General features: G+C 39.4%; 1 protein-coding gene and 1 non-coding gene across 9 annotated transcripts in view; one reads left to right on the plus strand and one right to left on the minus strand.

Moving 5' to 3' along the window:
• The window catches only part of Iqcm (IQ motif containing M), a 230,308-nt gene that overhangs the window by 197,243 nt on the left and 7,206 nt on the right, over positions 1–25,859 (minus strand). For 6 of the 8 annotated variants that reach the window (XM_063278183.1, XM_063278181.1, XM_063278179.1 and 3 more), the window contains exon 2: positions 22,376–22,493. The exons of the other annotated variants lie outside the window; for them this stretch is intronic. The gene's annotated coding sequence lies outside the window, so the exon portion shown is untranslated. The remainder of the gene's footprint in view (positions 1–22,375; positions 22,494–25,859) is intronic. 8 annotated transcript variants of the gene reach the window in all.
• On the plus strand, positions 22,306–22,513 carry LOC120098733 (small nucleolar RNA U3). Its single transcript, XR_005497146.2, has one exon. It is a non-coding gene; the product is annotated as a small nucleolar RNA U3 (small nucleolar RNA).

Consider the following 25,859-nt stretch of genomic DNA (forward strand, 5'->3'; position numbering starts at 1 on the left):
GAGCATGGAAAGCAAGTTTCAGGAAAAAGAGAAATAGAAGGCAGGCAATATTTGACCTGTGAGTATTAAACTAATGATGCAAGTCTCAGGCTGAAAGCACACTCAGATGAGCAATATGAATACAGATAAATCCACACTTTACAGCAAGCATCGGAAATAAAGAAAAAGTCGTGCATGTGCTTTGTCTCCATTTTCTGTCTTGCTATATTCTGTTCTCGGGTTTTTGTCTTTGTGCAAACCTAACTACAATACATCTACACCCCTGGCGGATACTGAGAAGCATGACGCAAGCCTTCGGGGAGGGAGGGAGGGAGGGAGGGAGGGAGGGAGGGAGAGAGAGAGAGAGAGAGAGAGAGAGAGAGAGAGAGAGAGAGAGAGAGAGAGAGAGAGAGAGAGAGAGAAGTCCCCTACTTATGGAAACGCACAGAGCACAACCTTGAGCTGTGACACTTACTTCTCGGAATCACACTCTCTGGAAGTTACCTTGTTCATAACCACACCCGCCGCCCAGGCAGTCCACTCTCAGTGGCAAGTCAGCCCGGAGTGGTTGCAGACCCGGATAAACTGGCCCAGCTCAGGACTATTCTGAAGGACTACAGCAGCTATGCTCTCCAAGGATCTGCGGCGCTTTCACTAAACTGAGGCACAGCCCAGTCTACTGTACCTCTAGCCAGACTTGCTTTCTCTTCATCGTGAGCCCATGGTAAACTCCCTTTCGTAGGAACTCTTGAACTGCGCTCAAGGTCTAGCTGCAAGAATGTGGGTCAAACAAGTGTCACAGACTGTCTTGTCCATGTAAACGTTCAGGCCAAACCTCGTCTTCTTTTCCTTCTTTGTCGCAGGGGTGCAGGTGACACTAGGACGCCACTGACTCTGGGCGTTGAAAGTAACGAAGACACAAGGAGAAGTTTGTGGGTTTTTTAATAAATTGCTTGGGTGGAGGTCAGTGGTGCTAGAGAGATCACTCGACAGGTAAGAGTTCGTGTTGTTCTTTCAGAGGACCAGGGTTCAGTTCCCGGTACTCACATCAGGCAATTCACAAGTACCTCTAGTTCCAGTCGCCAGGGACCTGTACCCTCTCTCTCCGCTCTACAGACATGCGTTAAAGTGCTTATGTCCACCCCACATAACTAATTTTTTATTAAATAAAAATTAAAAATCATTTAGAGGAGAATCTGCCTCATTTGGACAGTTTCAATGAATAAGCATGATAAGACAAAAGTTAGTGGTAACTAGGGGATTAATTTATGACTATCTATCTCTATCTTTGCTTACGTATTTACATCAGAGATTATAAGGCCTATAAACACCGGGGTTTAAGGATTCCTTCTTCACTGATGCATTTCTAATATTTTGACATTCATTCATTGGAAATCACTGTCTTGGAAGAATAATGAATAAATAAATTACCTGAACTCTCACAAAGAGAAGAGACAATTTACAACAGAATGCATCTGACAGAAGAATTTTATAAACATGAGGGATGCATAGTGTAGATAAAATTACACTTTCTTGAATATATATTGATTGATATACATCCATATATATCAATAGACAAGCAGACTCTTATGAATATAATCTACTAATCTTCAACCAAATAACCAAGGCATTGCGGTAGAAAATAAATGTATTTCAGCAAATGTGTTGGAACAACTGGGGAGGAAGTGCAAAAGAAAAAAATATCTGCAAAAAGATTTTATACTAGCCAGAGAATCAAACAAAAATTCCTTTTAGGTAAGGAGAAACATGAAACACATTTTAATATTGACTCTTTTCAGACATAACACCAAAAGCATTATATATGAAAAGGAAGAGCTAGAAAACTGGCCTTCATTAAAATTAAACATTCTCTCTATAAAAATTATTTTTCAAGAGAAGACTAGACTGAAAAAAATATGTTTTAAATGTCTCTCTGATAAAGGTCTGCTATTCAAAATATTCAAAGAATACTCACTACTTTAAAAAAATGACAATTAGAAATACAGATGAGAGGGCTGGAGAGATGGCTCAGTGGTTAAGAGCACTGGCTGTTCCTCCACAAGACCCAGATTTAATTGGCAGTTCAAAGCCATCTATAACTCCAGTCCCAGGGAATCTGATGCATCCTTCTGACATTTTTGGGCACTGCACACACATCAGATAGGTAGGCAAAATACCCATGCACATAAAATAAAAATAAAAAGTAATTTAATTTAATTAATTAAAAAATAATTTAATTAAAATTTATGTATAACCTTTAACAGAAACCTCAAGAATATACAAATGAAAAGCTTTTGTTTCACAGATACTTTGTATTATTTTTTGTTTGCTTGCTCACTTGTTTCTATTTTATTGACTTCAGCCCTGAATTTGAGAATGTCTTGATGTCTACTTCTTTTGGATATGATTTCTTATATTGGTGTGGAATGTTCAAGTATAGTATTAAGTTACTAATATAAGGTCTCTCCAGAGATCTTATATAGGCACTAAAGCTAGGACTCTGCCTCTTAGAATCACTTTAATATATCACTAAATATAGGGAACTATATTTCAAGTATGTTGTACACTTGTTTTCATTCAACTCTAGAAAGACTTTAAATCCTTTCCTAATTTCTGTCTTCTCCCATTTTTTTATCCAGTTGTCAAGGTTTCACGAGTTTATAAGTCTTCTGTTGTTTCTACCATTGTTGATATCCAGCTTTAATCTATGCTGCCTAAAGCAGTATAAATTCTAGTTGCATTCTAAATACCTATCCTTAAACCTACAGTGAAATGTAGCTCTTATCCCTCATCAAAGGAGCTTCTTTCTGTAGTGAACAGAAACCATTAGAAAATCACAACTGGTCAAATCACAGTGGAGTGTCCAATCCAACTGATACATCTACAACACAACCCCGACACCTAAGGCTCAGGAAACATTCTGGGAGAGGCGGCCAAAGATTGCAGAAACAGAGAATCGGACGTCTGGTGTGCGACTGTGTCTGTTATGTATAAAAGGAAAACTGCACTCATGATAGCTCAACAAAATGGTAGTCTAAACAAGACCAGAACAATGGCAATACCAGTTTCCCTGCCAATATAGGAAGGAAAATACCATAAGGCCTTCCCTCTAGATGAGGAGAATGAGCAATTAAAAGCCACTGAGAGAGGATCAGTTCTCTCCAGGGATAAAGCCCCTGATAGCTTATCCAACCCACAAAGTAAGCCCTAAAGACACACACACACACACACACACACACACACACACACACACCATATATATATACACACAAATGTACTCAACAAGATATATATGTACATATATACATACTTATGAACATGTAATAATAATTAAAAATACATAATGGATTTGAAAGGGAATCTGGAGGACAGAAGATGTTAGGGGAGAAGAAAGGAGCAAAGATAATGTAAGTACTCATGTAAAAAATTCTAGAGAGAATAAATCTTAAATTTAATATACATTATAATAGAAAAATTTAAGTATTTAGGCATGGGATGAGGAAAATATGCATAAGGACATCATGCCTGTAGGGTGCACATGAAGTAGTATCAAACAGCAAATTGACTGCCTCGAATGTATTTACCAAAACAAAACAACTCTAATAACTCTAGGGGCAAAGCAAAAAATAATAATTGTGAAAAGCATAGAAGAAATTAATGAACAAAACTGTTCCAAGGTAGAAAACAACTCCACTAAATGGCATAGCAGAGGCAGGCAAAAGAAGCAAAAGCTGGCTCTTGACAAACAGTAACAAGGTCCACGGTCTCCTAAATTCTAGGGACCAAAAGAAAGCAAGTGAGTTTAGTCCCTGGGAGCTGGTTGGTTGGTATTGTTGTTCTTATGGGGCAGCAAGCCCCTTCAGCTCCTTCAATCCTTTCTCTAATTCCTCCAACAGGGACCCAGTTCTCAGTTCGGTGGTTTGCTGCTAGCATTCGCCTCTGTATTTGTCATGCTCTGGCTGAGCCTCTCAAGAGACAGCTATATCCGGTTCCTGTCAGCATGCACTTCTTGGCTTCATCAGTAAGACTACACATGGACAGACCCATGGCTCCAGCTGCATATGTAGCAGAGGATGGCCTTGTTGGAAACCAGTGGGAAGAGAAGCCCTTGGTCCTGCCAAGGCTGGAACCCCCCCCCCCAGTATAGGAGAATGTCAGGGGGGAAGGCAGAAAGGGGGGTGGTTGGGGAGGAGGAACACCCTTATAGAGGAAGGAGAGGGGGGTGGGATAGGAGGCTTATGGCCGGGAAACCAGGAAAAGGAATAACATTTGAAATATAAATAAAAATACCTCCCCCTCCCCCCAAAAAAGAAAGCGAGTAAAAAGGGACAGGGGGAGAGACAAACAGGCAAAGGCAACCTGAACACAGACTCAGATAAGGCTGGGCAGTAATGAGGCCCCGAGACCCCAAAGCCTTGTGAGCCCCACACAGGGAAGAACAAATAATAGAGAATGGGGTAACCAAAAAGCATGAAATGCGCTAACGAGAAAGACGTGAGGACAGTAGCACGTGGGATCCAGACATGCTAGCTCTTCAAGTATTTTCCTTTCTAAGTAAAGAGCTAAGGTTGCATAAGATGAAATCAACTTAGAATAGAATGCTTTTTATTAAGAACTACTTACGTGAGATTAAAATAACATAGCAGAAGGCTGAGAGTGGAACAGTAATAAACATGATGAAACTGGTCCAAATATACAAGCCACATAGCTAGTAAGTTACCTCGGGAGAAGAGCATAGCACACACAGGCCTTGGGTTCAATTCTCAGCACAGAAATAATGAATAACAAATAAATAAACACCAGTTCAAAGGGCTGGGGATATGGCCATTAGCAGAGTACACACACAGCATTCCTGAGGCTAAATAACAATTTAGCACTAAATAACAATTGGGGTCTAGAATTTTCCAGACACTTTCCATTGGAGATGTCTTCTCCAACAGGACTGTTAGACTACCTTCAGAGATTATTACCATTATTATTATCATCATCGTCATCATCGTCGTCAACATCATCATCATCATCATTATCATAATTATCATTAAGTAAAATGTATCAAGGCATTGATCATGGTTTACTGGAATGAATGAACACACACGCGCACACACACACACACACACACACACACACACACACACACACAATACAACCTGCTCGGTCTATATAATCTTACTTAAATGTATCTTTTCAGGACTGACCATTTGGTACTAGATAACCAACGTGTGTGCTCTTGCCTGGAGAAGACTGTTGCTGTCCGCATTCCTTAGCTGCCTTTGGGTCCAGACAACTATAAATTAACCTAACCAGAAAGGATGGCTAGTGCTGCCTCATTGGATTCGGAAACCGAAGAGGCAAAGGTTTAGTTTCTGTGAGAGCTTTCCCAGATAGGATAAACTCAAACACAAGAGCAGCCCTGCGGGTTAGGTGTACTGTCTCATGACTCGGAGGCCAGAACTTACAAGGAGGAGGAAGGAGAAGGCCAGCTGAGTGCCCACTTTGTCTCCCTTCTCTGCGTCCTAACCTACCTATATGGAAGCAAGTAGCTGCCATGCCATTTCTACCATGGCTCAATCCATGGGTCCATACATCCTTCCTCCACTTAATTACTTCTTATCAGGTTGATCACAGCAACAAGAAAGTAATATGCTATCCCTGAAACTCTCAGAGTACATGAGAACCACTAGGAGTCCATGAGTCCATACTCTTTGGGTCAAGGACTGCTATGGCCTAGGTCACTATGTGAAGCAAATAACAAAATATAGAGCCAAGAAATGACAGGAAGCAACTCACACTTTCTGCACACATAGCTTTATGACTAACAATAAAACGATTGTAAGAATCTCCATTGAGAGAGTCCCCACTTAAAAAGATAATCGCATAATAAATGATCAAAAACCACAAGCCCAGTTCCAAGCCACAGGCTCTCCTGATGTCCCTTTGAAATTGGGCAGGAGTGAAAAGATTCTTCTTCTTCCTCCTCCTCTTCCTCTCCCTTCTCTTTCTCTTACAGTAGGAAACATAAGAACTCATTTTAATACCCTCATTAAAGATAGAAGCTTCCCAAAATAAGCTTACTATTAAAGGTAATACATTTGAAAGTGTCAAGAAAAACAAGAACAAGGAGGAAAGGTAATCACTCTCAAATTCAAGGAAGCAAAACTTTAAAAAGAATCATGAATAAAATAAGTAATAAAATTAATATATGATAAGATAATGTTTGGCAATATATTAAGAAAAGCTGTGTGGCAAACTTTTTAACCATATCTAAGAGCTTAAAAAGTGTGACAGGGGAATTTCTTCATTGGTAGGGAAATCTGAGGCTTGTGTGAGTTTATGAGTAATGAATAGAATAAAAACAAATTAACAGAGTGATCTTTTAAGTCAGCTACAGCAAGCTTATAAGGGGGAGAGTGCTTGCTTAGAAGGGTGGCTTAAATGGTAACAGCAGATGCTAGCCTTGGGGAAATGCTATCTTCTTCCAGAATCCATACTCAGCTCACCATGCAATTACCTCATAGAGCATCAGAAAGAACTATGCTAAATATGAAAGGTAATCAACCATTTCACTTAGTCTTCTATGAAGCAGAACTTCAGAGCAAGCTATTAAGTCCTTTTGGCCATGCACCCTGTCCCCGAGACAGGACCACTGATGACAGGGACTGCAGCTGCTCCACACTGTTTTAAAAGCATCTTGATCCTGCAGGCCTTGTTCATCTGGCTTTTTCTACGAGTCAGCTGATACCAGGAGAGGAGGTACATTTAATTGCTTAGTTACATAATAAGTTAGAGGTACGTCCAATGGTGGAATAGGAAGAAAGTCTCGTGTCTTCTCCAGATTCATTTATCAAAAGCCTAATCAGTTGCAATTCAGGGATAAGGTTCTCTACAGACCCCAAAATCCCAAAGTACTTATTTAAATAGCTTTTCCTCAAAAGAGGTCCCTAGCGACATGAGTCCCTTGACATAAAGCATCTTGTAGTAACAGAATTTGCAAAACGTTTCATTTAAATACATATTTACATGACGTATACGGACAACCAAGTCCATCTTTTGTAACTCCCACGAAGATGAAGGCTAAGAGTAAATGCAGCTAATTCAATTAAAATCAAACTACATTCTATCTGATATCGGCCTTCATCCTAAAAACATTACGGCGTCTCATTTTACACACTATCACCATCATCGCCGTCATCGTCACCATCATCACTTTCATCATCAAAAAGCAATAGCTCACATAGGACATTATACCAACTGTTACAGTACCACAGTGTGGTTTATACTGGTGAGGACTGTTTCTCTTATTTTTTTCTCCATCTTTATTAAATTGGGTATTTCTTACTTACATTTCAAATGTTATTCCCCTTTCCTGGTTTCTTGTCCATAAGCCCCTATACCTCCCCTATCCCCTTCTTCTACAAAACACGCCTGTGTCCTCAACATTGGATTCCAGATATTATATATAATGCCAGCACAATTCCCTCGGTGGCATTTTTGATGACCTAATTAAGAAACATTAAGGGAGGTTTGTGCTCACTTGATGGTTTACACGAACATTGCCCTGATTTACATAATCCTTTCTGACAGAGGAAAATAAGGGATCAACAGAAGAGCTAATCTAGATCTAGGATTTGTCTTTCTCTCTTGGTCTGAAGTTCTAAGAGCTAGATCATTCTCAGATCTCCCTTTCAAACCGTAAGAAGCAAGACGCAGGTGAGGAGGAAAAAGTAAATCTTGACTCTTTGCCCTGAGGTGCCTCCCTTCCTCCCATTGCTAGTCCTTTCCTTCGAGCCTTCTAGCAACCGTCTCCTCTAACAGCGGCAGCATTCACATCACTCCCTGTGTCTTTTCCTGCCTTGTAGCTACGAAACCAGGCAAAAGCCAGAGACTGCTTTAAGCAATACTTACCTCAAGTATACTTGTGTGTGTGTGTGTGTGTGTGTGTGTGTATAACATACACATATATATGAATATATATGGGCATATATGGATGGATATATATTATATGCATATATTATACGTGCATATATATATGGATGGCTATATGAATTTTGTCTTCATTGTTTTACTAGGACACAGATTTGCCTCAACAAAACTTGCACACATTCTGCCCTAACACATTCAGCTATGATTCAGGTTTGTGTTTCAAAATTACCCAAACATTATGGATTTACTGGCTCCGTCTAGTATTCCACAGAAGACAAATTCCATAAGGGGTAATGAGGAACATATAAGAAACTTGTCAGACACTTAAACTTAAGTATGACCTACTAAAATTCCTTTAAAGCCAAAGGTAATTTTAAGCGATACAACATTTTTTTAAGACGCATGTTACTCCCTTGAGAAAAAATGGATAATGACGTTTCCCTCCCTCAAGTCACACGCAAAGGAGCCTAAATGTAAGGGAAAAAAATATAGTACTTAAGTGGATAGATTACAGAAGAACACTGGCCAAGAAAACATGAGCATTGTGCAGTGTTCAGTGGAACTGGAGAAGGCAGATTCGGACGGGAGAGCTACTCACGGAGAAGACACTGCCGCGGCAGGTGAGGGCTGCCGAAGCGGGTGCTGCTATCTTCCTCTGAGAATACCTCCTGCCTTTAAGAAGGGTAAGCATTTGCTGAACCTTGCAACCTAGTTAATTGTACGCCTTGAGATCGCCTTGAGATCGTGAGAGATGATTCAATCCGGGGTCCTGCTGTGTACTCAGCATCTTTTAAGTTTAACCTCCCTGTGAGAGAACGGTGTAACCAACCTTACATTGCCTTGGATTCCCCATGTAATCAGGTTTACAACCGAAGGTGAACTCACAGATTTAATCTTTAACTATGCACTCTTCCATGCCCCTAACCCAGAAGTAGGCGTGTGTGTGTGTGTGTGTGTGTGTGTGTGTGTGTGCGTGCATGTGCTGCTGAGAGCAGACAACAGATCAAAATCAACCTGAAAGATGACAGCAGATGCTGGTGAGGATGTGGAGAAAGAGGAACACTCCTCCATTGTTGGTGGGATTGCAGACTGGTACAACCATTCTGGAAATCAGTCTGGAGGTTCCTCAGAAAATTGGACATTGAACTGCCTGAGGATCCAGCTATACCACTCCTGGGCACACACCCAAAAGATGCCCCAACATATAAAAAAGACACGTGCTCCACTATGTTCATAGCAGCCTTATTTATAATAGCCAGAAGCTGGAAAGAACCCAGATGCCCTTCAACAGAGGAATGGATACAGAAAATGTGGTACATCTACACAATGGAATATTACTCAGCTATCAAAAACAATGACTTTATGAAATTCGTAGGCAAATGGTTGGAACTGGAAAATATCATCCTGAGTGAGCTAACCCAATCACAGAAAAACACACATGGTATGCACTCATTGATAAGTGGCTATTAGCCCAAATGCTTGAATTACCCTAGATGCCTAGAACAAATGAAACGGATGATCAAAATGTGAATGCTTCACTCCTTCTTTAAAAGGAGAACAAGAATACCCTTGGCAGGGAATAGAGAGGCAAAGATTAAAACAGAGACTGAAGGAACACCCATTCAGAGCCTGCCCCACATGTGGCCCATACATATACAGCCATCCAATTAGACAAGATGGATGAAGCAAAGAAGTGCAGGCTGACAGGAGCCGGATGTAGATCGCTCCTGAGAGACACAGCCAGAATACAACAAATACAGAGGTGAATGCCAGTAGCAAACCACTGAATTGAGAATAGGACCCCCGTTGAAGGAATCAGAGAAAGAACTGGAAGAGCTTGAAGGGGCTCGAGACCCCTTATGAACAACAATGCCAAGCAACCAGAGCTTCCAGGGACTAAGCCCCTACCCAAAGACTATATACATGGACTGACCCTGGACTCTGACCTCATAGGTAGCAATGAATATCCTAGTAAGAGCACCAGTGGAAGGGGAAGCCCTGGGTCCTGCTAAGACTGAACCCCCAGTGAACTAGACTGTTGGGGGGAGGGAGGCAATGGGGGGAGGGTGGGGAGGGGAACACCCATAAGGAAGGGGAGGGGGGAGGGGGATGTTTGCCGGGAAACCGGGAAAGGGAATAACACTTGAAATGTAAATAAGAAATACTCAAGTTAATAAAAAAAATCAACCTGAAACAAAATTAATAATCACATAAATGTTCAAAGCAACATGGGGATACAGGTTGATATCATCTATATGCAGCTTTGAGTGCATTAATCACATTAGTCAAAGTCAGTAAAATAACCTAAATTCTAAAAAAGAAATTTTAAAAAATATGCTTCAACATTTTTTTGAATATTTGCCCATACTTCTTTTCTTTCTTTACTCTCCTAGTTCTATCTCTTCTCTTCTTCGTCCCTGGTATCATCCTGTGTCCTTCCGATGTCAAAAGTGAGTTCACTTTGGCATTCAGCTCAGGCTAGCCTCAGGGACAAAACTACTTCCCTTCTCTCTCCTCCTGACCCTCATCAAAACTTCCATTACCTAGAAAAAAAGCAATTTAATTAAACTAAGTCCCATAGGACTGTGAATGATCGATTAATAGACTATTTAACCTTCCCTGGAATATATGTTTTAAAGAGGGCACTGTGTGTAGGCAGAATTTCAATCAGTTCAAGAAAGAGAAATATATAGGCTTCATGCAGGCAGATATGTTTTGGTAGAAGAGCGTTCTGAGGGGCCCTTAAGTTATCCCTGCTGGTGGCCACTGCTCAGTCTCTGCTCCTAACTAAAAGACTACAGCAATGGCAGCAATGCCCTTTTCCAGTTTTACAAGTGAACAGCAAAGTAGTCTCAAAGGAAGGCATTCGACGTTCAAACAGACTTCAGAAGTCAGAGTATGCTTTAATACTCCTCTGGGAGAACAGATAAATTCAAATGCTTCTTTTTCCTTGGTGACAAGTTCCCAAGAGCCACCCTCAAACATCAAACATCACTCTGACAGAGGCCAAATCCTTGGCCATGTGGAAGTGACCCTACAGGTAGTCTTTTAAGATTAATTACACGCTTTTCACTCTTAACTTGGACATGAAAACGATCACCAGAAATATCTGATGTAATTCTTTACTGCAAAGATGCATGTGAGACAGATGTAAAGGGCCCCTACAGGCTTTCCATCGAAATTCAGTCTCTCAGCAATTCTACCTTCCACATTCATTCCCACCCGTCTCTTCTCCTGAAACACTTATTTTTCAAAATATTTGCATATTTAATTCTTAAAACTTAGCAACATATAATCTAATTTTATAAGGCTTGTAATTAAATGGTTTAAATTGCACTGTTGGTGCAACTCCATTTTTTTTTATATTTTCCCTACCTAATCTCATGTATTAAATGAAGAAATGAGAAATGGTTTACTGTTTGCCCTTTAAAATATATTTATTTATTTTATGTGCATAAATGAGTGCCTAAGTTGATGGATATTCATCGCATATATACAGGAGCCAGAATGGGCAAGAGGAGGGCATAGTTTCCCTAGAACCAGAGTCATAGATGTTTATACATTGCCATGTGAACCCAAGTCATCTATCTACAAGAGCAACAAGTGATCTTAACCACTGATTTCTCTCCAGCCTCTCTCTGCCTTTTGGTTTGGTTAGGTTATGGTTGGGTCAGATTTTTGTCAGGGGGAGGTGGTGCAGGGAGTAGGTCTTGGTCTTGATTTTTTGAGGCCAGCTCTCACTATGAAATCTTGGCTGTCCTGGAACTTACTATATAGAGTAGGCAGCCCTCGAACTCACAGAGATCTGCCTGCCTCTGCCTCCCGAATGACTTTGTTTGCCTTTCTTTCTGACAGAAATTAAGGCAGACCCTCTGCTCTAGCTACTTACAAATTTTGCCCTCCCCAGGTGACAAGGCACTCCTATCTGGTAATAATAAAAGCCACTGCCCTTGTACTGTTTAATTAAAATTTTAACCCTGGTTGTCAGTCAACGGCATTACTATCTCAATGCTGTAAACTGTTTCTTAGAAATGTGTGACTACACTTAGCTTCTAATAAATATTTCATATCGTTAATATGATATGAAAATATCATAAAATATATACTTAGCTCTTGGTAAGCTTCTCTGTGTTAAAATTTTATATTAATCCTAATTTTCAAATTTTGCATGGAAAGGGAGTGGGGGGGTTAAAAGTTACTAAACCAGAGAGGCTTCTCTGTCAAGCATGGTGGTACATACATGGGATTAAAGAATCCCAACACTCAGGAGACAGAGGCAGTTAGATCTCTGACAGTCAGGATACAAAGAGAAACCTTATCTCAATAAGAAACAAAGAGAAGATACCATGCATGTCCTTTTGGGTTTGAGTTGCCTCATTCAGGATGATATTTTCTAGTTCTATTTGCCTGCAAAGCTCATTGATGTCCTCATTCTTAACAGCTGAATAGTATTCCATTGTGTAAATGAACTACATTTTCTATAGCCAGTCTTCTGTTGTAAGATATCTGGGTTGTTTCCAGCTTCTGGCTATCACAAGGGAAAGGAGGTCTAGTTGCAGGCCTAAATTGAGATTCAGCTCAAGGGGAGGCTCCAAAGCCTAACACTATTACTAATGCTATGGTGTGCTTATAGACAAAGCCTAGCATGGCTAACCTCCAAGAGGCCCAACAAGCAGCTGAAAGAGTTACAGGCAGATGCTTATACCCAACCAATGGACAGAAGACAGGGACCCCCGTGGTTGAATAGGGAAAGGTTGGAAGAAGCTGAGGAGGAGGGCAACCCCATGGGGAGACCAGCAATCTCAACTAACATAGACCCCTGAGATCTTTCAGACACTGAGCCACCAACCAGGCAGCATTCACTAGCTGATATGAGGTCCCTGACACATATACAGCAGAGGACTGCCTGGTCTGGCCTCAGTGAGACAAGATGCACCTTACCCTAGAGAGACTTGAGGCCCTAGAGAGGGAGGGAGGCCTGGGAGGGTAGGGGGTGAATTGGAGACATCCTCTTGGAGATGGGGGAGGAGGAATGAGATGAGGAACTGTCAGAGCGTGGACCCCGAAGGGGATAACAACTGAACTGTAAAAAAAATGATTAAAAATATTTTTTAAAGTGTTGTACAATCTCTCTTTGGGGATATGTTCAGATCCTGATCTGTCTGCCTCCCTGAGTGTTCAGTAAATAACCCTTCATTTAAAAAGAAAAAAAGGAAAGAAAGGGAGGGGGAAGGGAGAGGGAGAGGAAAGAAAGGGAGGGGGAAGGGAGAGGGAGAGGAAAGGAAGGGAAGGGAAGGGAAGGGAAGGGAAGGGAAGGGAAGGGAAGGGAAGGGAAGGGAAGGGAAGGGAAGGGAAGGGAAGGGAAGGAAGATACTTCTTAGTTGTGATATCTATAACCCAAACAAGTACTTTTTAATCTTCTTTCTTTTTAACTAAAGAAGAAAGAAAGAAAGAAAGAAAGAAAGAAAGAAAGAAAGAAAGAAAGAAAGAAAGAAAGAAAGAAAAGAAGGAAGGGAGGGAGGAAGAAAAAGAAAGAAAGAAAGAAAGAAAGAGAAAGAGAGAGAGAGAAAGAAAGAAAGAAAGAAAGAGGGAGGGAGGGAAGGAGGAAGGAAGGGAGGAAGGGAGGAAGGAAGGAAGGAAGGAAGGAAGGAAGGAAGGAAGGAAGGAAAGTTATTTCCCAGGGAAGACTATTCAACTGGCAAATGCTTGCTTGCTGCAGAGGCATGAGGACCTCAGTGTGAACTGCTATCACCTACACTTTAAAAGTCAGGCTCTTTGATACTCATCAAAATAAAACCTTCTGCTCACTACCTACACTTGTGTTTTAAAGTTGCAAGATTGAGATTCTGTTGCCTGGCTTGAGATCCCTTTCCCCCAGCTGGGCTGCCCTGTCTGGTCTCAGTGGGAGAAAACGTGCCAGGGGGGCTCCTTCTCTGAGAATGGAATTGGGAAAACGGGGATGAGAAGGTGGGGCTGGGAGGAGAGGAAGGAAGGTGGCTATGATTGGTATGGAAAGTGAATAAATAAATTTAAAAAAGAAATGTATAATAAATCCCAAGTGGGATGAGAAAAAAAGAAAATATTAAAATACAAATTCCCATCACATATTGGTCAAATAATTTCATTGTAAATTACACCCTATGCTCTGCCGTATTAAAAATCATGGTGGAAGTTTGTAGCTAACTTCCCCCCCAGGAAAACATACAGTTAGCCGTGCTGTGTGGGAAGCAGGTCTAGAATAATCTCTTATCTGGTGATAATTGCTTGCAGTCTGCTCTGAGCGAACCACCCAGTCTACACCAGACTAATTATCTCAATCAAAGGGATAGCGCAGTTACTTTAAGGTGGACATAGCGCAATCGTTACACTTCACCATTCAAAGGATCTGGCTTATGGCATCTTAGTATGGTTTTTGGAATTCATAACAGCTTTTTCATACTAAATGCAAATGTCAACCACGTTCCCAAAGGTGTTAGATTTGGATGATCATCTCCCCTCCCCCCCCCCAAAAAAATTTACCTCTATTCCAGCTCACTTAGGAAATTAAGAATACTTTCATGGAATGGATAATTTATCTGATCTATATTTGATTTATCTCTTGGCTATCTCTTGGCTCCAGAATTAGCATTTGACCCAAAGGATAACAATCATCAAAAGATATCATTCATATATATATATATATATATACATATATATATATATTCCTGAGCTATCTCCCCAGCTCTTAGAAACATCTCCCAGTTGTGGTAGTCCTACCTGCACATAATAGACACAGGCCAGAGATAACACTAACTACACTACAATACACAGAACAGCCCCCGGAATTGACAATACTGTGAAAATCAGGGCTCCTAGGACCCAAGCTGAGAGCACTAACAAATCCATGGAGCTTCAAGTTACAATAACCCAGAAGGAAAGCTTGGATTAACGTGTACTTCCTCTAGTAGTCAATTTAACCCTGGAAATTATTCTAAACCTTGGCACTTGAAGCCCACATTCCTTAAGCTCTCATTCTAGTTAGAGACTTTCAAGTTTTTTCTTTGGCTCTTCCAGGGAAACGCTGAAGGATTCCCCTAGATAGTGAAAACTAAGAATAATTTTAATAAAATTCATTAGGAGCATTTGTCCATGTTGAAGAAAAGCTCAGAAAGAAGCTAATGAATACATCTTTTCTGTCGCTGTTTGTTTGTTGCTTTTATTTAAATTATTTAACTTATGTCCCCCTAAATGAAGCTGATTGCTCACTAGTAATTTTCATATTTCTATTGTATTTTCCAGTTCTTTGAAACCACAATACTGTTCATGAAAAGAGGAACTCTAAATTAAAATCACATGCTCGCTCTATATTAAAAGCAATATAATATCACAATAGAAATATCAAAAAAGTGCTTCCCTGATTAGATGCTCGCTATAAAATATGACACAGCTAGACTAACTTTGGGCTATGCCTCAAATGTACAAGCTCCCCAGCCACTGAGATATAAAACAAGCACTAATAAATGGGCACCTTGTCTGTTGTAAGGTCAATAAATCAAAATCACCAACATAAGTTAAATGCATTTTCAGTGGGTACAGATTTATCATCAAAGACCTCATAATTATGCAGCCACTAGAAAAGCAATGTGTTTGCCATGACCTTGATCATAATTCACCAACACTCCCAATGTATAAGTTTTCAACATTATATCACTCTCAAAAAATAATTTCAAGAGCTTTGATTTCTGAATGAACATTAGATAGATAGATAGATAGATAGATAGATAGATAGATAGATAGATGATAGATAGATAGATAGATAGATAGATAGATAGATAGATAGATAGATAGTAGTTTTTCTGGACACTAGAACTTATTACAAAAGCCATAAACATCTAATACTTGAAAAATAAACTAGTAGAAAAGCAAAGAATATAGGACTTAAAAGTCTTAGAGATTTTCTAGAAATGAAAGTGTGGCTAGAAATCTGGGTAGAGCCAAAGGAAGTCTGCAATATTCACTTTAGCAATGACTTTATCTCTTAAATGCCCTTTTCTTGTAGTTGGATTCTCTGTCAAAAAGGTAATAAAGCAAGAAGGAAAGCCATCATGCTGAGGTGAGGTTAGAGGGCTTCTAAGCTTTGTGTTGCTTTTCATCAGTTGGGAAAGCCTGGCTGCCTCTGAGCTTTCCAAGAATGAGAACTGGACGCAAGATGCTGAAAACTTCTCGGGGCTTTCAAAGCTGAACTGGGAATACCATAAAACTCTTAAAGAACACAAAATAGAGGGAATGAATTGATTTAATGATGCAGGAGCTATTCACAAACTTTCATGTTGGCTATTGAGTTTGGAGTGAAAATGAAGAAAAAATGCTTTTCAATATTTAAGTAGGTATTGTTCTTAAACCAAAAAGTCAATTACCTAGATGACTAGAATTGAAATTTTCAGTATCTTAAAAGTTAAAATAAAATAAAACACCTTAATTGAAATACTGCTGTAAGATCTTTTCTGGAGAATGGACAAAAGTCACACACGACAGTAAACCCAGCATTGAAGAAGCAGGCAGGAGAATCAGAAGCTCAAGTCTAGCCTGAGCTACAAAGTTTATATTTTGCTTATAAGAATCAAATCAACATCAATTAAAAATTTTAAATAAAAGAGCCTTTCTGAGTGTAGAACTTTAGGTGGGTTGAATAGCAATTAAAAGTCTCTGGGTGTGTTCTTGTTTATTTCAGTTTGGTTTTTTTTTTCAGCTATAAAATACAGATCTTAAACTCTTTCTTCTCTTTATTGTATGTATCGATATATGCAAGGGATTTGAGACACACACAAAAGGGTTCATGTCATTAATTACTAAACTTTTTGTTTTCTTTTTTTTTTTCCTTCTTTTTCTTTTTTCCAGAACTGAGGACCGAACCCAGGGCCTTGTGCTTGCTAGGCAAGCGCTCTACCACTGAGCTAAATCCCCAACCCCAATTACTAAACTTTTAATAAAACAGATTATAAGGATATCCATACCAAAAGACAGCCACCTTTGAGTAGGCCAGTACCTCAAACCCCTTGACTGGAGTGCCAAACAGAGTCCAAAGTGACAATGCTGGGTTGACTGCTGGATAAAATATCAGTCTATTCAAGATCTTAAGTGTTTAATGGGGACAGAAAGTACTGTGTCAGACACAGCAATCATGTTTATTATCCATTAGTAATCTCGCTCTGTACCTTCTAGAAACATGGGTTAAAGTGTTGGAGAATTTTTTTCAGATTATGAGCAGAAAATAGAAGGCATGGAGCTTAGTAATGGCCTAGAATCAAAACACTGTCAACAATGGACAGGGAAGGACATAGAGCAAGCTCTGCCACAGTGAGTCCTAGATGCTAGACTAGCATTGAAACACTGGCATTGCCCCCATATGGACAAAATTATTAATCTTTCTTGTCATTCGATATATATAGATATAGATAGATAGATAGATAGATAGATAGATAGATAGATATGATAATTTTTAAAAATCAAGAAATACCCTAATACCTGAAGACTCCTGTTGCTCAGGTCACTTTGGTCAAAAGGACAGGTGACTGACCTGCTTGCCAGCCAAACTAACACCCTAGATTCAGTTCCCAAAGAGCCATTCCACCCACCCCCACTAACCACCCACCCCACGGCCAGGTCCCTTCTACCCACCTCACTGCTCTCCCTGCAGCTAGGTTCCTGCCTACAATTCCAGCAGACGCTCAGGTGCAGGACTCGGTAGTCAGAAGAACAGAGACCCCCTGCTGCACCTAAGGCCAAGAGACTCCCTACTAGATGAGAGGTCATACCGGTCACCAGAAATCCAGTCCACAAAGACCAGAAGACCAACAAAGAACCAGAACCTAAGGAACAAAACATCCATCACAAAGACAAACTGAGAAATCAACACCTAGAGCTATAATCATCCCAAAACCAGATGCCTAAACACCAGTGAAAGAGCACAACCGGGGCAACATGGCACCATGAGGCTACCCTATGACAGCAAGACTTGGTTAGTGCAGCCAAAGCACAAAAAAAAAAAAAAAACTTAAAACCAACTTTATGAAGATGACAGAATTACTTAAAGAAAAATGTTTAAGTCCTTAAGGAAATCAAGGAAAAGACAAAAAAAATGGAGGAAATCAATAAATCCCTTACAGAATGATAAGAAAGCCAAGGGGGAAAAAAAAAAACAAGCAAGGGAAGAAAACTATTCAAGACCTGGAAATGGATACAGAAGCAATAGAGAAACAAACTGAGGGAATTCTGGGAATGGGAAATGTAAGCAAGCAAACAGGAACTACAAATGCAAGTATCATCAACAGAATACAAGAAACAGAAAAAAGAATCTCAGGTGTTAAGGATATACTAGAATGGCTAGATTCATCAGTCAAAGAAAATGTTAAATCTAAAAAATTTCTAACATAAAACCTCCAAGAAATCTAGGACCCTTATGAAGAGACTAAACATAAGAATAATAGGAATAGAAGGGAAAGAATCCCAGCTCAAAACCCAGAAAATTTAACAAAATCATAGAAGAAAATTTTCCTAACCCAAAGAAGGACATGCCTCTGAAGGTACAAGAAGCTTACAGTACCCCTAATAGATTGGACCAGAAAAGAAAGTCCTCACACCACATAATAATCAAAACACTAAATATACAGAACAAAGAAAAATATTAAAAGCTGCAATATTATTACCATTATTGTGGTAATATTAGAAGTACACAAGACACCTCAACTGAGATGCTAAAAGCCAGAAGAAGCTGGTCAGATGTCTTGGAGACTCTAAGGGATCATGAATGCCAGCCCAGAATGCTATACCCAGAAAAACTTTCAATCACCATAGATAAAACAAAGTCAAAAGTAAACAATGTCTATCCACAAATACAGCCCTACAGAAAGTATTAGAAGGAAAATGTGACCAAAGGACATTAACTACACAGGCAGGTAAAACCATAGGCAGAAAATGATCTCACACCAGCAAAACCCAAAGAAGGAAAGCACACACACACACACACACACACACACACACACACACACACACACACACACACAGAGAGAGAGAGAGAGAGAGAGAGAGAGAGAGAGAGAGAGAGAGAGAACCACAAACGACAACAAACAATAATAACAGGAATTAAGGATCATTGGTCATTTACATCTCTCAATATCAATGGACTAACTTCTCCAATAAGAAGACTCAGGCTAACAAAATGGCCTAACAAAATGAAAACAGGATTTATCCTTCTGCTGCATACCAGAAACAAACCTCAACATCAGCGATAAACTTCAGAGTAAAGGCTTGTAAAATTATTTTCCAAGCAAATGGACACAAGAAATAATCTGGCATAACTATTTTAATATCTAACAAAATAGACTCAAACCAAAATTAATCAAAAGAGATGGCTAAGGACATTCCATACTCAACAAAGGGAAGATTCACCAAAATGACAATTCAGTTCTTATTATCTATACCCTAAATTCAAAGTCAAACACTTGTAAAAGAAGTATTATTCAAGCTTAAATCATACATCAAACCCCACGCATTAATAGTGGAGGATTTCAGTACTCTACTCTCACCAATGCACTGGCCATTCAGATGAAAACTGAACTGAGAAATAATGGAACTAATAGATAATATGAATCAAGTACCTAACAGATATCTACAGAAGATTTCACTCAAACACAAAAGAATATTTGTTTGTTCTCAGCGACTCACAGAACATCCTCAAAAATTGATCACACACCCAGTCACAAAGCAAGTATCAACAAATATAAGAAAAGTAAACTAACCCCCTGTATCCTATCAGAACACCACAGATTAAACCTGGGTATCAACAACAACAGAAACTAAAGAAAGCTGACAAACTCATGGAAACTGAGCAATTCCCTACAGATCAACTTCAGGATCAAAACAGAAATAAAGAAAGATCTTAAAGACTTACTAGAATTCAATGTAAATTAACACACAATATACCTACACTGATGGAAAATGATAAAAGCAGTGCTAAGAGGAAAGTTCATAGCACTAAGTGCCTACATAAAGAAATTTGAGAAATCTGATACTAGCACATCCCAAAGCACTAGAATAAAAAGAAACAAACACTCCCAAGAGGAGTCGATGGTAGGAGTCAGAGCTGAAATCAATAAAATAGAAACAAAAACAATACAAATAATCAATGAAACAAAGAGTTGGTTATTTGCAAAAAAAAAGGAACAATATTGACAAACCCTCATCCAAGCTAAGTAAAACACAGAGAATATCCAAATTAACAAAATCAGGTGTTAAAAGGGGGACATAACAACAGGCACTAAGAAAATAAAAAAAAAATCATTACATTTTACTTCAAAAACCTGAACTGCACAAAATGGAAAATGGAAAATAAATGGATAATCTTTGATAGATACCACTTACCAAATGGCTGAGAAACAAAGAAACATTCAACATCTTACTTAGCCACCAGGGAAATGCAAAGCAAAATGACTCAGACTCTGTCTTCTACCTGTCAGAATAACTGAGATCAAAAACGCAAGCGAGAGTTCATACTGGTGAGGATGTGGAACAAGGAGAACACTTCTCCATTGCTGGTGGGAGTGCAAACTTTCACAGACACTTTGGAGCTCAATATGGTGGTTTCTCAGATAATTGGATATCGATCTACCTCAAGAACCAGCCATACCACTCCTGGGCATATACCCAAACTCTATCCCAACATAAGGACACTTGCTCAACTCCATTCAAAGAAGCTTTATTCATAACAGACAGAATGTGGAAACAACCTAGATGTCCCTCAACTGAAGAATGGATAAAGAAAACACAGTATGTTTACACAATGGAGTATTACTCAGCTGTTAAAAAGAATGCATCATCAAAGTTTCAGGTAAATTGATAGGAATAGAAAAAATTACCCTAAGTGAGGCAAGTGAGACCCTGAAAGACAAACATGGTATGTACTCATTTATAAGTGAACTTTAGGACCTAGAAAGGCTAAGTAAGAAGAAGGATGCAAGGATCTCCCTGGGAAAGGGAAATCGAATAGATTCCAAGGGTGGACTGGGTTGATCAGGTTGGGAGTAGGGAGAAAAATACTGGGAGGAAAGACTGAATTAGAGACCATTTCAGGGGTGAGGTACTATGCAAACTCCATGGAACTCTAAAGAGTAACTTGACCTGACTGGCCGTCTTCTGTAACCAGGCAAGGCCTCAAGTGGAGGGATTGGGACACCAACCCAGCCACAAGACTTTGACCTACAGTTTGTCCCGCCAACAGAATGTTCTGAGACTGAAGTATGGCAGGATCTTCACCAAAGAGAGCAGAGAGACGTTACCCAGCCACTGGGTAACACAGATCGATGCAACACAGCCAAACAATTAGGTGAAGCTCCAGGAGTCCTGCTGAGGGGAAAGAGGAAGGACTGGAGGAACCAGAGTGGTCAGGGATGTACCAGGAGAACACAAAATCAACTGAGCAGGAGTCATGGGCTCTCAAAGAGATTAGGGAGCTGTAGGACTCTGACCTCAGTCCTCTGCAGACATGTTAACAACGGCTGAGTAACTTGGTGTTCTTGTGGGAATCCTAACAATGGTAGCAGGGGCTTTCTCTGATTCTCTTGCCTACTTATGGGACTCTTTTCTTCCTACTGGACTGCCTTGTCCAGCCTTGATGTGACGGTATGTACCTAGTTGTATTACGTGTTTGGTTGATGTCCCTGAGAGGCCTGCTCTTTTCTGAGGGGAGTTGGAGAGGGGTGCATCTGGGGAGAGAGGAGGTTAGGGAGATGAGATTGGAGAAGGATAAAAAGGGAAATTGTGGTTGGGGTGTAATGTATGAGAGAAGAATGAATAATAAATAAATAAATACTAAATAAAACAAGAAAGATTTTAAAATAATGAAGATCTAAGTGAAGATGAAATAACTTCAAATAAGTGAAGGGAGTAAGTTATAAAATAAACATAATTCATATAATCACCCTTCCTTTGGAAAGATACTGTCCTCATTCTCCTCTCTCACTGTGATTAGCACCATGACAAAAACCAATTTGGAGAGAAAGGGAGTGTTTTGGTCTACAGGCTATTGTGCATCCTGGATGAAAGCCAATGTGGAAGCTAGAAGCAGAGACCAGCGGAGGGAAGCTGCTTAGTGGCTTACATCCGGTTGCTTGCTCAGTGTTCTTTCTTATACAAACCCAGGGTACAACCTACCTAGGGAGTGACACCACCCACAGTAGGCGAGGCCCTCCCACATCAATCAGTAATCAAACACTAACCCCACAGACCAATCTGATAGATGTAATTCCTCAACTGGGGTCTCAGGTAACTCTTTGTCAAGTAGACAAAACCTAACATAGATACCAGACTTCTTATTCTGTACAAGAAACCAACTCACAAAAATATATAATTTTTGAATAAATATCTGATATCGAGAACTATACTTCCAGGGACCATCTCTGAACTTCATTACTAGAGAAACTTCCGTGAACACATAGAGTACCTAAAACCAGGAGGCTGAGATGCCGTGTTCTCTCCTGAGCACAAAACAAGCTCTTTCTGCGCCTATGCTGCCACGGCCTTCTGCCATTGGTGATCTTTCTTCTTCCCCCTCGGGAGAGCTAAAGAAAACACAATATGAAAGACTTTCTATTTGAGAGAAAAAAAAGAGAAAAAGGTAGCATTTTTAATCAGGATATTTTTATATTGTGATCAGTCTAAGGTTGACCTAAAGATCAGAAATCACACAAGAAAATACTTAAAACTTGAATACTTTAAATATGATTTTTAATCTAGGAAAGTATACCATAAATAAAGTCAAGAAAATGTATGTGTAATATACAGGACTAATATATTTAATCACTGCCATGTCCTTTTGAATCTATTTTTATTAAAAAGGAACAATCTAGTTTTTTAAACTACCAAAAGACCCATAACTCACAAAACAATGCAAATACTAATGAAAATTTCCAATCTCACTAATGATCAAAAGATTAAAACAGATTTTCATCTGCTGGTCAAGTATTGATATTATTAATACCTAAAAGGATGTAGTTGATTCCCTCACGTCACTATTAGAGAGTGCAAATTGGTACTGAAAATTTTCTGAAAATATGCCTCAAATTCAAAATAGGTTTGCTTCCAAACGGCCATTCCAGCACAAGGATATATCTAAGAAACTAATTTGACAACACTCAATGAGTTGTAAGCAAGTTATTTATTGAAAATTTATTTAAAATAACGACAGCTTTTAAGCAACTTATGTATGGATCAAATTATGTCATTTAAGCATCGTGAAATATTATTCTCATTCTTAAGAAGATAGTGTGTCAGTATTTAAAACATTGTTCTTGATGGTTTACTTTGGTGCTATAACAGAACAAAATAATTTATAGCATTATACAACTTATTTTCACACTTTTCAATATACTATGCTTAAAAAACAGAAATATCTGAAATCCATAAGAAGGATTGGAAAGATTGCTCAATGATTAAGAGCATATATTGCTCTTATAGAGAACCTGAGTTCTTTTCGCAGGATTCCAAGGTTCCCTGACCTCCTCAGACACCTGCACTTACACACACACACACACACACACACACACACACACACACACAAACACACACATACACACAAACACACACACATACATACACATATACACACTCACACACACAAACACACACACATACATATACACACACAAACACATACACACACATACTCACATACAAACACACACATATACACACATACACACACATACATACACACACAAACACAAACACACACACACACACACACACACACACACACACATGCACACAAATCTAAAGGTAAAGTACTGTGGTAAAAAGTGAAAAATTGGAAGAGTCCATTAAAATGAACATGGTTATTTTTCTTTTGTCAATGAGCCTCCTTTTATCTTTCTAATAATTACATGAAACTGCGAAAGACTTTGTATTAAAACATAAAAATGTTCATCTTTTTAATAAGCTCATGAATAACTATAAGGGAGAGTATTTGTTTTTATAAAACAATGTTGATTTTATGTCTGCTGTTATAGAAAGATACACCAATATTTTCAGTATTGTTTGTTCATATCTAAAATAATTAGTTGTTTCTAAAATTTATTATTAAAATACAAAAATACATGACCTGGTTCTCATTAAAGTATAAGTGGTTGCATAGGACAATTTCTGTTTGAAAAAGCATGGGTAGCTCAGAGTTAATATCTTATGTGTACTATTAAATTAGCTATTCCTAAAAACGTATAAAATATCATGGTCTCTATATATACCAAACTGTGATGACACATTATTACTGAACAAATTATGATTATAAACAAAAAAAGAAAGAAAAGTGAAAGATCCCAAATTAACAACAAATGGTGTGGGCCACATTTTGGCCCATACATAATATCTGGATACTTTATACAATTAATTTTCAAGTCTCCCATCCTGTTCTTGGAACGCACACACTGAAAACTTGTTGGTTATTTTTGTCTCCGTGCCCACTCTTTCTTCTGGGAAGCTGCCAATCCTATCGACAGCTGGCCCTTGGGAACAGGATTAAATTAACAGCAGATATTCCTTTTTGAACCATTAGTAGATATTAAAAGGACAGAGTTGAACTAATCTAAATTTGTTAAATTGGAGTAAGAGAGTTACCTCCAAGAGAGTTTAAATTGCACAGTCAAAACTTAAAATATTTCCACGTTCTTCTCAGTAATCACTTTCTTAAGTACTCTAGTTTTTCTTAAATGTGAATTATAAAGTGTCCAGCTCTCTCCTTTGTTCTCGGAGATCTCTAGAGGCACTGGAGAAACCCGGATAAAAACATGCATGGCAGCATAGCCTAGGTTATACAAGCCCCACTTCTTTACCTGTCTTCTCGGGCCTCATCCACAACATCAGTAAAAATTCACAGAGATTCAAATTAGCAGACTTTAAAAGCCCGTGGCTGTTAGATGGCTAATGAAAATATAAACTGGTTCAACTGCTTTACAGGGCAACAGAGGGCAACATTCTAAATATCCTCCACATCCTTTGCAGTAGTGGTTGCATATAAGTATTTAGATTCAGTATTATCTGAGCCAGGCCAGGTTTGCTATTCTGACCCACAATGCACCCGTTCATCCACAAGCCTTAAAGCCATAGTAGATATAAGCAGTCTTTTAACCCAGTGATCATAAATGGTTTCCAACCAAGGCCCCAAGGGATTAGTTAGAATTGTGACAGTGTTTGATGCCCTAGTGGGTGGTTTATAATGCTTGTAAGGCCTACTCTTTTCTAGAAAATTAAAAATCTGCAATTTCAAGGCCAATGCACGAACTCATCTGATCCCATCACTAGTTTATGGCTCATTGCAAAGTCCCTGACTAATGCCACAGAGAAGGGCCTTGTCCTAGGTCAAAGCCACACCTAGGAGGCGTGAAAAGATAACACACGGCTAACACTGAAAACAAATGCCTGAAGCGTATGCTTCAAATTGCGACGATCCCTTAGGCCCCTCCTAATAACCACAGCATCCTACAGCATAGGTAGAGAGACCTCCATTTCTATCCTATTGCAGGTAAGAGTCTCCTAGCTCTAGTCTGCCGTTTGTCTGTCACTAGAGAACTATCTCCCGTGAACACACATCCGTAAACCTTCTGCACTCAACTGTTTCCTCCCAGTGTCCCCACAGAGCACAATCTCGGCAATGTCCACAAAGATGGGCTCCTTTAACTAGGCCTCCATATGCCAGAGGAGTGAAGATGATCCCGAGAGGTAAAGATCGAGTCTAAAATACAAAGGAGGCTAGTCCAGCACTCACTGTGCAAAAATGTGATTAAGTTAGAGAAATAAAGAACTGGGGCAGGGGGATGAAATCTAACGTTCACGGCGGAGCATCCTAAGCCAAGTGAAATGGCAGACGGCAAACATTTCCACCTGACCATGTGAAAAAGTTATCTAACATTAGAGCTCGAGAGTCAACAGTCACA

The sequence above is a fragment of the Rattus norvegicus genome, chromosome 19, assembly GCF_036323735.1.
Source record: "Rattus norvegicus strain BN/NHsdMcwi chromosome 19, GRCr8, whole genome shotgun sequence".
Taxonomy (NCBI): Eukaryota; Metazoa; Chordata; class Mammalia; order Rodentia; family Muridae; genus Rattus; species Rattus norvegicus.